Source organism: Corvus kubaryi, unplaced genomic scaffold (assembly GCF_017639235.1).
Source record: "Corvus kubaryi isolate FWS band 111438036 unplaced genomic scaffold, C.kubaryi_AGA036_p1.0 137, whole genome shotgun sequence".
Classification (NCBI taxonomy): Eukaryota; Metazoa; Chordata; class Aves; order Passeriformes; family Corvidae; genus Corvus; species Corvus kubaryi.
The window spans coordinates 21832147-21845827 of record NW_024580671.1 but is presented as its reverse complement, the minus strand read 5'-3'; the positions used below and the strand labels follow the sequence as shown (position 1 = coordinate 21845827).

General features: G+C 42.7%; 1 pseudogene; it reads right to left on the bottom strand.

The window, feature by feature from the left end:
* Positions 1-416: 416 nt before the first annotated feature.
* Positions 417-10132, bottom strand: LOC121659476 (annotated as a pseudogene).
* Between the last annotated feature and the right edge of the window lie 3549 nt (positions 10133-13681).

Here is a 13681-nt window from a genome sequence, read left to right as displayed (position 1 = left end):
TGATCTTAACAGCCTGCTTTATTTTTCTTGCCCACACACAAGGACAGTTCTCATAACCTGTGACAAATTGCTGAGCACGACCAGTAGACCTTGTCTGGTGTGCTAATCAGACTCTAGATAATTTCCTAGTGTTTTATCCAGCTGGAAGGGAATTTGACCTGGATGATAACTACTGAGGAACTGTCTTCCAAAATGCCTACTATTAGCCATTGGCTTCCTACTACTGGTTGCCTATGAGCCTCACAAGAGGCTTGTTAGGCCAGGAAGGACTGACCACGTTCCATGTTGTCCTGACTAGAGGACAGCAAATGCTGGATAAGCAGTCAGCTCCGATGGTACCAAGTACTCAGGACTGGTGCAGTCAGATACAGATAATATCTATTAACAGGATAAAATAAGGATCTTTCACACTGCATTTAAGTCAGGCTCAGGTTTGCCTCTAAAGAAGTTAAATTCATATCTCACCAAATAGCAATATCTGTAGCTCCCAGGGCACTCTTTCCAATAGCGTTAAAGAGATCTTTCTACAGTGAAAAGAGTAAAGACATCACTGTCAGGTTAATTCAGCATTTCACAGCCTTTCTAAGGTAATCCAGTGGTATGTTATGTGGTTGTCCCTCAGACTAGGGTTCCGTTCTGGTCTCTATGAACCATATCTTATTCTGGCTAAAGGTTTGCTGACTAGACTACAACGAGTATTAAACAGAAGTTGCAAACATAGGTACTGCCTGAGATGCTGGTAATAAGGAAGTGAATAAACCGGGGGGAAAAAAGCATTTCAATCCACTTTGATGCAAAAATTTAATCATATTTGATAACTCATCAATTACTAGAAGCAACTTAAATCCTTTCATTAAAGTGGGATTTTTTACACGAGAATTCCCAAAAACATTGCCTCAGCTCACTTTTTTGTTGAGAAGGGAAAGGAGAGAGCCATTTTGCTGTTAATCAGCTGTTTTCCAGTCCCTCTCCAATTTGAAAGCTGTGATTCCAAAGGCATGCATTGTTCTTGCTGCTTTCCCTAGGAGCTCATTCAGATTCTTATAAAAACCTAGAAAAACCAGCCATAAATAGGCCCACACTTTAGGAGGGAAATACCAGCATTGCACAATCTTAAATGAAAGAGAAAAAGCAACACTTGGCAAAAATCTTAAGGATTTCAGTTCCAATATTATTTCAAGTTTATATTATTCCTAGTTTTGTTCCAGAGAGATGTCTTTCACTGTCCTGCTCATATAGCAGGCTGTAAGGAGGAGGTATTTGGTGCTTGGATATTTATCCTTGATTTGAACCATGACTAAGGATCAGCAACAAGTGAATTACTGTACCACAAGCTCAGAAGTTGAAAGGCTATTGACATGCAACTGACTTCCTAGACACCATCACTGATTTAGGGGAGTTTGAAGGCCACATCACATCAAGAAATGACTTGATGTGAAATAAACTTCACAGGGATATGTTTCCTGAAGGGGAAAAGAGGCAGGAACCGTACATAAAATGGCAAGGAGGATGCAGCCCTTATTGATGCCTGTATATCCTCTCCTTGCAAAGCTAAGGAAGAGCAAGCTGGGTAAAACCACCAAAGCAGGTGTCTCCATCTCCTTTAATGTCTTCAAGACCAAGAGAAGTGAAGCCCCTTGCTGGGAAGTATAGTGGGCGAGTAATGACAGTGATAAGGGAGTAATGAGATCTAATAGAAGAGGGAGCTAATCCCCTTCTCAGACAGGATGCCAACTTCAGATTCAGTTCCTGGGCTGAAATTTCGAACATAGCCTCAAAAAGAAAATACAGATCACTTGCTAAACTCCAAAACAGAGAAAGTGGTGCCTGCTGGTAGTGCAGTCACTGTCTACAGGTGAGAACAGAACCAGGGCAGTGACAGACAAGTTATGCTGCTTTTTCACAGGAAGTCTACTGCCCTCATCCAGGTTCTGGGAGGATGTCCAGAATCACATAAAGAAAAGCCTAGAGTAATGGACTTATCTCAAAAACACTTTTATGTTGTGTTTGTATGTGTTCAGCTGATGTGAGCAGGACTCCTCTGTTCTGGGGCACCATTGGCCTGGCTCAATGTAGGTATTATGGGACTAAATTAAATGGTTTTGAAGTGGAGGCATGCAGAAAGACTGCTGTTTCCAATTTCCCATTCTTATGTACACAGAACAAGCTGCTAACATCTCTGTCTCAGTTTTCCTTCTAAAAGAAGGGCAAGGTATTTGGGGATTAGTGATTGCATACCTGAGCAGAAAAAAGTACATCAGGGAGGATTTATGTGTTAACAGCCTCCTATGTACTACATCAAATTTCTGAAATCCTTTTAATCCATTCAAATGCATGTTTGAGTACAGCCTAGTTAGGAATTAAAGAAAAAAAGGAAAAAAATGTATTCAAGGCTGTATTTTTTCTTCAGAACATTGTGCTCTTTAAAGAATGTGGATAATTAGCATGAACCAGCAGAGCTGGCCCAAGTAGGTTTTCCATCCTGATGCACCATCTGCAAGAATGGTTAAAGGATAAATGCAGCCTGTATTATTCCAGCAAAAACTTCCAATAGAGAGAACTAAAAAAAGGCTGCTCTCTATAGCCTAGTCAGGTATATATAAATACAGGCAAAGCATAATTTTGTGATGTCGTGGAAGAAATCCCTATGGATTCATTCAACCTAATCTGAGAAAAGTACAGAATGTTTTTGACTGTTTCCAAGGGGGTTCTAAATATCAATGGAAAGATATAAGGCTGCAAAGCTATTCCAGAGCCAGGAAAATTCATTGTCCCTCAAAACTCCACTCTTTGGGCAGGAACCAGTGTAGTTCTAATCACAGAAACTGCAATTATGACAGTCAGGGAATAAGTAGCATTCCCACAGGCCCTTTGGTTTGCTTTTCATTCCTAATGCAACTGTTTCCTTCATAAAAGTTCTTGTACTTTCTTCAAACGAAGCTGGTAACATTCAACATCATTTGCTGAAATATTCCCTTCCATTTCAGTTATGAGTTTCCTGGACTTTCTCCTGTAGACATCTTTTGCACCACAGTTGCAGGCCCACTGAGGCCTCCAGTGTGCCCAGTCTGTGACAGAAACCACAGTGAAGACCTCAGCTGGGATGTAATAGTTCATGCCTTTTTTTTCTGGATCAGTTTGAAAACTGAAGTGTTAGGGTATGCCACCATTGACACGGCTTTCCTGTGATGTGCCTGCCCTCTTGCTTTGGCTAGGGGCTTCAAATCTTATAGAACATTTTCAGGTTCAGTACATCATACCTCAGGAAGCACAGTTCTGTCAGGCATTCCAAGAGTCTGGGAAGGTTTACTCTCCCAAACTGGGGGTTGGGCTGATTTCAAAGCAAGAGAAGTCCAGGTGAGTGCTATGTGCAGCCATGCCAAGGGCTGAAAGGTGAGCAATGCATAACTGTGTTCCATTTCCAGGAAGTACTTTCATGACTTAAGAGACGACATTAGGCAGATCTCCCAGCATGTCTGTAGAACATAACAGAAGAGGTATTAGTATTTACTCCACATATAAATATATGAACTGGCATCAGTCAGTTCTGAGGCATCTACCATGCTAACACTGAAGAAACAAGGTGAGCACAATCTAAATGACACAAAGGGGGGAAATTCCCGGCCAAAGTAAATTGGTGTAAGTCTGAAAGTCGGCATAACACAGTTACTTTTCTCATCAATTCACCAAGGGTGTTGCCATCACTTCAGTGGGCCCCAGGATATTTTAGTGACTGTGGCTGTTGCAGTGGAAAGCCTGATGGAGACACGGTTTCCTTATTATTCAAGCTTTCTCAGTAACAACAAAAGTAACTCTAAAATCAAACCTTGCTTTTATCACCATCTTCACTGTCTCATGAGCATCCCTGACCTGTCTAGTGCAATGCCAGACAGAGATATTCCAAATAGCTCTAAACAAGCACACGTATTTCATTGTCATTGTGCAGTACAGTAAAGGGATCCAAGTTCAAACCCTTGATAGCAATAAAGCAGATAGATGAACACTTGTTCTGAGCTGTTTATTACCCTAGCTACACTATCACATGCAGCTAGTGCCTTCCAGACCATGTCTGATATCTCTGCACAGCACTGCAGTGTGCAATGTGGACTTTGAAGCTAAGGCCTGTGCCACTGCTACAAGCAGCATCATTAGTCACAAGGTCCCTACAGCAAAACCTACATATTTATATGTAAGAGAGAGAGAGTTGTATCATTTTCCAACTCCAAGATCTTCCCTGCTTTCAAAACCCTGGGAAAATCCCACACACCTATGCAATCAACCATCATGGATTTGTATTTGAGTTGTGTTGTTCTGTTCTTTCTCAATTCTTGCCTGCCTATCTATCTCCCCTGGGCTTGTGACCTGCTGGAGGTGAGGATCATGGGTGTGATATGGACAGCCAGGCTGTTACATATATACTGCTGGGAATAGTGTAGCCATGCTATCCTTTCTTTCTCTCAAAACACAAAAACAGTGAGGAACAACAAGCTCATGAGGTACTTTAATGGGCCTCCCCAATCCCCCATTTTTCTGTTATTTTAGGGTAGACCTAGCATAACCTAATTTCATCAAAACCATCAACATCCAAGGTAACCAACCTAGGTATTTTTAATAAGCTTTTGATACTTTTAGGATAGAGTCTTCTGACAGTCTGTGGCACCAGATTGCTTTAAAGCATGCAAGGTGTGCCTGTTCCTCCTTCTGACCAGGCAGGCCATACACAGAACCAGTGCAGTACGGGGCAGACACTGCAGAACTCCATGTTTGTCAGAGAATCTCACCCCATGAGACTCAAAATACAGAGCAAGCCCAGGTTTTCAAACTCAGTACCTACACATCCACAAGTGCCATGCCAGCATTAAAGAGCCTTTTAGAAAGTGGTGTTAAAGAAAGTCATCCTGGTTTGCTGAGTATCTCTCAGAAAGCATTTCCTAGAAATCAAACTCGGCAAAGCCACTCAGAGCTTGTCAGCATTAGAGGCAGGCCAAACTGAATTTTCTCATGAAAAGGCTGTGCAGCCAAAGCTGGAAGATGGTTAGCTCGCTCTTTTGAGGAGACAATCAAAAAAGGACCACCTTTAGAGAGTCAGGCTGCCCCATAGCCCCAGAGAGATGCAGAAAAGCACCTGCCAGCCCAGCAGCCCTGCTCCTTACGCAAGCCCATGCTTGGGATCAACATGCACTTCTGGCTTTCCAGGTTCCAGGGAGGCTGCAGCACTGCTGACCAGCAGCTTTGGCAAAAAACAGATGGAAAATGCAGACCTTGCTGTGCTGGAGTACTGTTGCTGAGCTCTGCTCTTGCAGTTCACAGAAAATCAGAGCTGTATCAAAATCCTGCCAGAGGGCAGCAAATCCCTACAAATGTTTGTTTTTCATATTGTGGTTCTGAACTGCAGCAAGTTGAGTTTCCCCCGTGAGAGCTGTATTACCATGCTGCCTCTCTGCTTCCACGCCTGTACAGGCTGGTCCAGGGAGGTGTCACTGCTGGGCACATCCTCAAGTGATTTACATCCGATTTCAGGGAGCACTTCCCATGCAGGACCTCTGTCACTTGGCACAAGCACACCAGTGGTGTGCACCAGCAGGCACCCATGCCCTAGGCCACCTCGTGGCATCACAGCAAAACCCATGGGGCTCACGAGAGGCTGCTCGTCCTGGGATCTGCCTACCGGTGGGAAGTGGGGAGGCTCAGCTCTCCCACACTGTGGGTTCACACATCTCCCCTCAGGCAGGACTGGGGTGTAATTAGCCCAAGCTTTGCTTCATGCTGAATATACTGATTTTCTGCCCCAAAGTCCTCTGAGCTGGCACATGGAAAAGTATCAGCAAACTGAAGAAAATAACAATGATAAAAATCAGTAGCAGCAGTAGCAACAACCCAACAACCACAACAATATCATTATAGGTTATTGAAGGCTTCAAGGCAGTGGCAGACCACCCTTCCCCCTGAGACAAACCTTTGCTGGGGAACTTAGCACAGAAATGTATTTGTAGATGCTCTATTGTTAAGGAGGAAACAGTTGTTCTTTTTTATTCAGTGTGATGGCAAATCACTGACTTCTGACTTCTAATTTTATTCCATTTGATGCATTTAGCCACCACACAAACACATACATGCTCCATCTGAGAGCAGTCTCTTAAGTCAGTTGTTTGCAGCATGCAGAAAGGATGTGCCCAAGCTCTGCTCAATACTTTTCCCTTTCCCCAGACTTTTCAAATTTTCTTCCAGTTGTGCAGGATTGCTAAAAAATTATCCTCCTCTTTTTGCTAGGTATTTCTTTCACTTCTGTCTGTCATAGTTGACAAAACCCAGAATATCGTTTCTGCTAACTAGATTTTCCTTTGGCAAGGGCAACACAGAGGCAGCCCATCTTGGTTTCTCTGACAGTGAAAATGCAGAGTGGACAGCAATCTCCAATAGAGAGAAAGTAGAAACTGTATGTCTTTACTAGGCAGCAAACAGATCTAGCTAAGACTAATCAAAATCAGCTTTAAAAAGGCAGTTCTGATATGAAGAGACATAGAGAGAAGTACTTGAACCATAACAAAAGATACTGCTGAAAAAAATAGCTGGCTAAATGATAAGAAAATTACTAAGCATTCATGAGTAGATATAAACCCTGTATCTCTCTCCCCCAATTAATCTAGAACATGGGAATGCATTTTCAAGCTTTGTCATCGATCTCGTGAAAGAAAACCTACTGCAGTGATGTTACAGTATTCATATCAAGGGATTAGAAAAATTACAAATTATGGAGAAAGACAATGATATTTTCTTCTTTCTACAACAATATGGCATTGACAGAGCACAACCTTGATGAGCTTAAACCAGGCTGTCTCAACAGGCAAGCCAGTTGCAAAACACTCTTATCAAAGACATGCATGTTTTTTGAAAGAAGAATTTTCACACCCAGAAAGATCCAGTGAAATCCCTGGACTTTTACAAAATAATCCTTTTGTTGACTTTTTATCAGCAAAGCTAAAACTGATGCACTCAGAAGACAGATGATGGAAAGAGGTTTTTTTTCCAGTTGAAGTCACGCCGTCAGCAGTGAATCTTGCTTTCTGTGCTGGACTTGGATTTGGTGGCAATATACTTGGGGGCTGGTGACAAAGGAGATGACCTTGAGAGCCACAGAGCTTGCAGCAGCCTCAGGGAGGGAGAGTATGGCAGGATGCTTCTGCTGTCGCTTCCTTTCCTCATATGGATGGAGGCATTTTAGTTGAAGGCAACCTTTAGTGATTTGCCTCACTGAGATTCTGCAGAGTACATCTGTTATGTTAATAAATGCAGGAGACTGAAAATACAGTATTACAGATAATAAAAATGGACAAAAAATAATAATGATAAAAATGGATAATGGATAATAAAAATGGACCTCATCTCACAATTATCTACCTGACCCAGTAACACTGATGGCTGATTATAGCCAAGATTCAACCTCTTTCAGTACAGTCCTTCACTGATCCTGATGAAGGTGCTAGAAAACCTGAGCAGCATTAACTGCTGAGGGACATTTCAAAATTAGGGCAGGTCCTCCTCAAAATGCTACAAATTAAAGTATGAATCTGATGCAATAGAGCTATTTCCCTAGTACTATAAGGAATGAGTTTAATAATGAATCAAAATTTAAAATGCTGAATTACTGGAAGTCAATTTTGTAGTAAAATTTAACTAATTATGACTTCTGTGGGACTTTGGGACACAGGAGATCACATTCTAGCAGACAAGTTGAAGCTGTGTGTTGGGCTCATCAGGACAATCATCTGGCCTCTATCATCTCAGCTCCTTTTGCCACCTAAGTGAACTTTTCTTATAATTTACATGAGAATACATGCATTCTGGTGGCCTACTAGGTAGCTGGACTTCTGAATCTAAAAATGTCCCCCACTTCATGCTGCATAAATGTCTCTCATCTGTAGACAATTACACCTGACAGTGGTCCAGCCTGGGAGATTAGACTCATGCTTAGTCCTAGCAAAACACAGATGGTTTGATGGATTGATTTAATGGCCCACTGAAACATCCATAAAAGCGGTCCTTATGCTTAGCTTGTACTTTCCTCATGTTATGGATGCCAGTGACTAGGTCATTTTTTGGCATACACTGAAATTATCACAAAGCCTCTTTGGCCCATGTCCAGCCATACAAGGTTCTCAGTGGTCACTACCACAGTTTTCCACCTGTTTTAAGCCCAAAGGTTTCCTAGAACCTGCCTTTTCCAAAGATAGTAGCCTTTACACTAGGAACTATATTTTGCATGCTTACACTGTAGAATCAGCACAGTGGCATAGAGGACCACAGTCCAGCATAGCCAGCCACCTGACTTCAGGCTGCATTAGAAAAAATGTAGGAGCCTGTTTGAAAGCATCAGAAATGCCTGCGTTCTCCCTCTGCCTCTCTCACTCCTCATAGCATTTTAAAATGTGCTGAATTGGTTCTTTTGAGGAGCAGCTTTCCTCTCTGCCCACTTTCCTGATGCAATTATATGGCAAACCCTAACTGAAAACTAAACCAGTGCTCCTTAATGTTCTGAGCATGTTCTTCTCAAAGAAATTAAACAGGAGGTTAGCCCTGTGGAGCAGAAAGGAGCTGACTGTCCTCCCACCACCCTTCCTGGGGCTCCAGCAGAGTTGCTGTGTATTTGAAGTAGGGTAAGATCGGCCCCCAAACTGAGCAGAACAAGCACCCACACGCGCAGTGGAGTGATCACAGCTTGCACCCAGCGCCAGCAGATACGGGTGACATTCCTCTCTTCCTACTCCTACAGGATAACTGTAACACTAAAACAGCAACAAAAAATGTTGATTTTTTCATTCCCACCAGCTGAGCATTGAGTAGAGCTAAATGTTAATGTCGCAGAAAAGACAACAATTCAGTGTTGTCAGTCTAAGGGATTATTGCAATTATTTTAAGCCAGGGGTCATGTAAACCTCAGTAAGCCTCATGTATAGATGGAGACTTTGAACAAACCTAATGAGCCTCTCTCAGTGGCTGTGCCCCTGTAGTGCCTTTCTATCTAGCTCTCATCAGCTGTCACAGGACCTGCTGCCTCACTGCAAGGAGCACACACGGGATATTTTGAGGAACTGCTACTGACAGTCCTTACAGCAGCTGGTGGCTGCTGGGAACTAATGGACTAACGCTGGTCTAAAAGGAAAATTCCAAGGGTGAACAAAGCAAACATGAATATTTCATGCCTGCTTTTCAGCTACTCCAAGTCAATGATGATAAACCATCTTACAGCAGATGAGGTTGTGCCCCTTTAAGAGTGGAGAAATCAAAACAAAATTAAAATAGGAGATTGAATTCTGGTGAGGTTAATGTGAAAAGTTATCTTTACTTTATCACTCAAGTCATCATCTTCAGTGAAATCGGGTTGGTTTATTATAGGTTTTTAATCCAAGTGTGCTCAGGCCTGAGAATTGCTGCTGAGATGTGAATACAACAGTGGTGCTCACACATCATTACTCCTTCTAAATCAAGGTGTATCAGTACCTGAATTCCTGTGGAAGCCCAGGGAGAGCTTGTCTCATTCCTCCGTACTTCCAGGTTTAGAAAAAATGTCCGAATTCCACACTGTAAAGCTTGATGCTGACATTTAAGAAAAAAATACTTGTCCAAGGAACAATACAAGGCTTCCAAAGGACTTCAGTGCATTCTTGTATTAATTAATCCCAAGCAAAGAGCATCACTGTCCGTTTAGGTACTCAAGGTCTCTGGGATCTTTGAGCCTGACTCAGTTTTACAAAGCTTGAGGAAGCACCTTTGATAGAGCAGTGAGTGGCATGCACTGGCCCTGCCTCTGTCCTGTCCCTACCAAGGCCAGCTTGCATCTTGCCTGGGGGCAGTGTTTCCCCATCCCTGTGTCCCACTGGAAGAAGATCAGCATTGTCACCAGGGCCTGTGGTCTCCCATGTAGGGAAATCCTGTATCAAACTGCCCTGCCAGTAGTTTGGGTATTCCTTTTACCCACAGAGCCAAGACAGCCCAGCACAGGGGAGGCAATACCTGGCATGAGCTTTTTTTAACATTCCCGTTGGGAGCCATGTGCAGAAATGGAGAGGCAGATTCCCTGGGCATGAAAATGCTCACTTCCCCTCACGATGGGGACAGGCAACTGCAGCCACATGTCGAGGGCAAGGTTAACAACACAAGGTGAATGCAAGTGTCAGCTAAAAACACCCAACTGTCCTCTGTGTACATGGGCCACTGGCCATATTGCTGTCCAGAAGGGAGAAAAAAAAACAGCCCTGCAGGGCTTCCTGAGCACACAGGGCAAGTGGACACAAAGCCAAAGTAAGGAGCACCTTCAGCAGAGGGAAAAACTAAATGCTTTTACTTCTACCATGCAAACTCAGCATTGGAAAGAGTAATACAAGAAATGCTCTTAATAATCTGCTGTCTAATTGACTGAGAAGGTTATTATCACCCTGGAAACAAACATCATTTTTACAAAAATTGCCCACAAATATCAGACTTCTTGACTGTCTGAAGAGAAAAAGCAAAACTGATGCTCTGGGCTGCTCTCATATTGGAGAGCAGCTTAAATAAAATCTAGGAAAGTTCTTGCTGTAATGGAAAAATGACAAAGGAGCTCTGACTTTCTCTGAGAAAACAGGCTGCCAGCGTGTTAAAATATCACCCTAGTCAAAAAATAAATAAAATTTTTGAAGAGGCCAATTTTAATGTTGAAATAGAAGCAGCCACATCAGTGAAGTTTAAAATACTGTTGTTTGAAATTACAGAAGTCTGCTTATTTTTAGCTTGTTAGATGCTGTTAGCTCCTGTATAAAAGGGGTTACATAATAGACATAATCTGTGTAGAGCACAGGCCATACATGCCAGGCTGTAAGGTTATGCAACTGCTCCCAGCTTTGCTCCTGCCAGGCAGAAAAGAAAGCCTCACACCCCTCAGAACTGTTCTGCTGCATTACAGTATGAACATGCATACTCTCATTTGCACCTAGATATCTCTGGATATCTACACACATACACATATCCCCTTCTTCTCTTATTACAGCTTAAACAAAGCATTCCTTGAATCAGAAAAATGCTACCGTAGAATTACTCTGTTGACATTCAACAAGGGATAACCTGGTATGTTGTAACTGTTAAAAGCAGCAAAGTTAACTCCCAAAGTTAAATCAAACTTAGTTTGGGAAGCCACCAGAGGAGTTCTCCCCTCTTTCCTTATGGGACCTCTAGCTGCTCCTTACTGCCTCTTGCTGTGGTATGTGGAGGGCACACGGCTGAGTAAGAACAACTCAGGGGCTTTAAACTCATTAAGCAATATGCAACAGCATTGTTTTTCCTTAGGGTTTTAGAAGGGTAGAACTTTTGTATCTGAGAAGCTGCACTGTTCCCAGTCAGTATGGTTCTTTGAAGTGTCCAGAATTATCATTTCCATCTTGTTTTTAGAGTAACCTGTGTTTTCAAACACTCCCACACTCTGAGTCTGGCACAGATTGACAGGATTTTCCTGAAAGGTGAAAAAACAGAGAAGTTGTGGCTGCCACAGCGTCTTAAGCATATCAAAGTTTCTTTGGCAAAAAACTTTCATATGTATCCTTATCATGCATGGCGTGCGAATTTAATTCATTATCTACAACAAATGGTTTCAGTGCAAAACTGATACAATTTTTAATTTAGGAGGAGTTTTAAAAGAAGATTTGTACACAAAAAGGTTTTTATGTGCAGCATTACGAATCCAAACTGCTCTTCTGAGCAGAATGAGATTCCATTCTGTTGGTTTCGTTGGTGAGAGCTGATAGCTCCTTTTTAAACAATCCTATCACTCCCATTTGTACAAAGCCACTGACCCTAGCCTAGAACACCGCGTTTGGAAAAAGCTGATGAAACACAAAAATGCCATAGGACAACATTCAGCCAGGAAGCCTTTCTCATCCTTTTTCAACCTTAAGACTCAGTGGCAAAAGGGTGCTTCAGAAAACACGTTAAATATCCATGTTCCTGATTTGGGCCATGCCAGGAGAGTTTTACTTATCCTGACTTTGGCATCTGGTGAGGCACCAAGATGGCACTGGCATGATAACTGCAAGGAGCCCTGAGTTTTGGGGGAGTCCAGCAGGTGCCCTGACATGGCAGTATCCCCATCCTTGGACGGATGCGCTGTCGCCCATGGAGGCAGGCAGAAGGGCAGAGGCTGCCAGGCACTGCCCCTCCCCTGCCACACAGACGCCAGGGGACAGGCTGGGTGAGACATGACTGATGCTGCCAACTGCGTACCAAGACTGCTCACTCACAATATATTGTCTTGAGTGACAATTCTCAGCTTATGGCTTTGCTACCACTTCCTTGTGGTTTTTGTCCACTTCCTTAGCCCTGGCTCAATATTATGGGCAGAACAATGTGAGTCAGATAGACTAATTAATCTGAGTTTCGGGAAAAAAAGCATTGTGGAAAAGCACCTTTATTTTAACAAGGGAACTCTTGACCTGCATGGTTTCCCAATCCAGATCAGGTCAAGGGCCTCTGAGCAGCTGTGCCAGCACAAGCAGGGAACAGCACGCCATGATGGAGGGATGGGAGTGAAAGGAAAGGTTGGGAGTGGAAAGAAGATGCCAGCGGCACCTAAAGCTGGTCAAGTCGGAACCACAACCCCACACATTTACCAGTCAGATGGAAGTGGAACAAAATGAGTCCCAGCTTTTCTATATATTTATGAGTTGTGTGGAGCATACATTTTATTAGGTGCAACACCCAGCTGTGCTGAGAGAGAAATAGGAAGTGAGCATAATATTTCCCCAAATTTCAAAGGTTTTGAGTGCAAAACCAGAAAACTTGATAAAAGCTGAAAGCCTGTCAGTCTGTTGGTATTGTTTATCCTCAGCTAATTAGAGGACCCTACATCTCATCATTTAGGAAGAACTAGGGTCTAGGTCCATGATCATCTTGAAGCAGAAGTGGTTCAGATAAAATTAAACTCTTATTTCTGTTGTCTCTGGAAATCAATATCTATTTCCCAGGATCAACTATGGTTTAAGAACTGGTGCTAGCTAAGGACATCATTGTAAATGTTCTCTGCTGCTTCAAACTCTTCCTTCTCCAGGTAGCTGTACTACATATACAAGCTGGGTCCTAAGACTGGACCATAAAACCTGTATTAAGTGAACCAATTAGTTCATAGTTTAACTTTAAGAGTAGTATTAATTTAAGTGTAACTGAAGGTAAAAAACTGCTTGTTACCAAGGCTTTGACTGTATTTCATGTTTCTCCATGTGGTGCATGCTCTGTGGTCCTGTCCAACGTCGGTTTCCAGCCAACCTGGCATGATCCCACCCTGTATTCTGCCTGGTAAAGGGCACTAATGCAGCACCACGTAGAGAACTCCTCCTGGTAGGTGACCCATCTATGGAGCTAAGGAATCAAATACATCCTGACTTTGGTAGTGGCTGGTGTAGCTGGTGGTCCCACATGGGAACACTCATGACATAAGAGACCTTGCATTCATCAGTGCAACTTCTGCCTGTCCTCAGTCAGCAGAAGAGCTACATCCAACTCTACCTCTTCCAGGGATATTGTCTTATGGTAATTATTGTTTTCTTCACAAAAGAAAGGGCTCTAACTTGGTGAAATAGAAAAGAAATTGTAAAATTACATTCATTTAGATGCTTGATTCATTCAGTAATTATTAAGAACCCCAGACCAAATACTGATT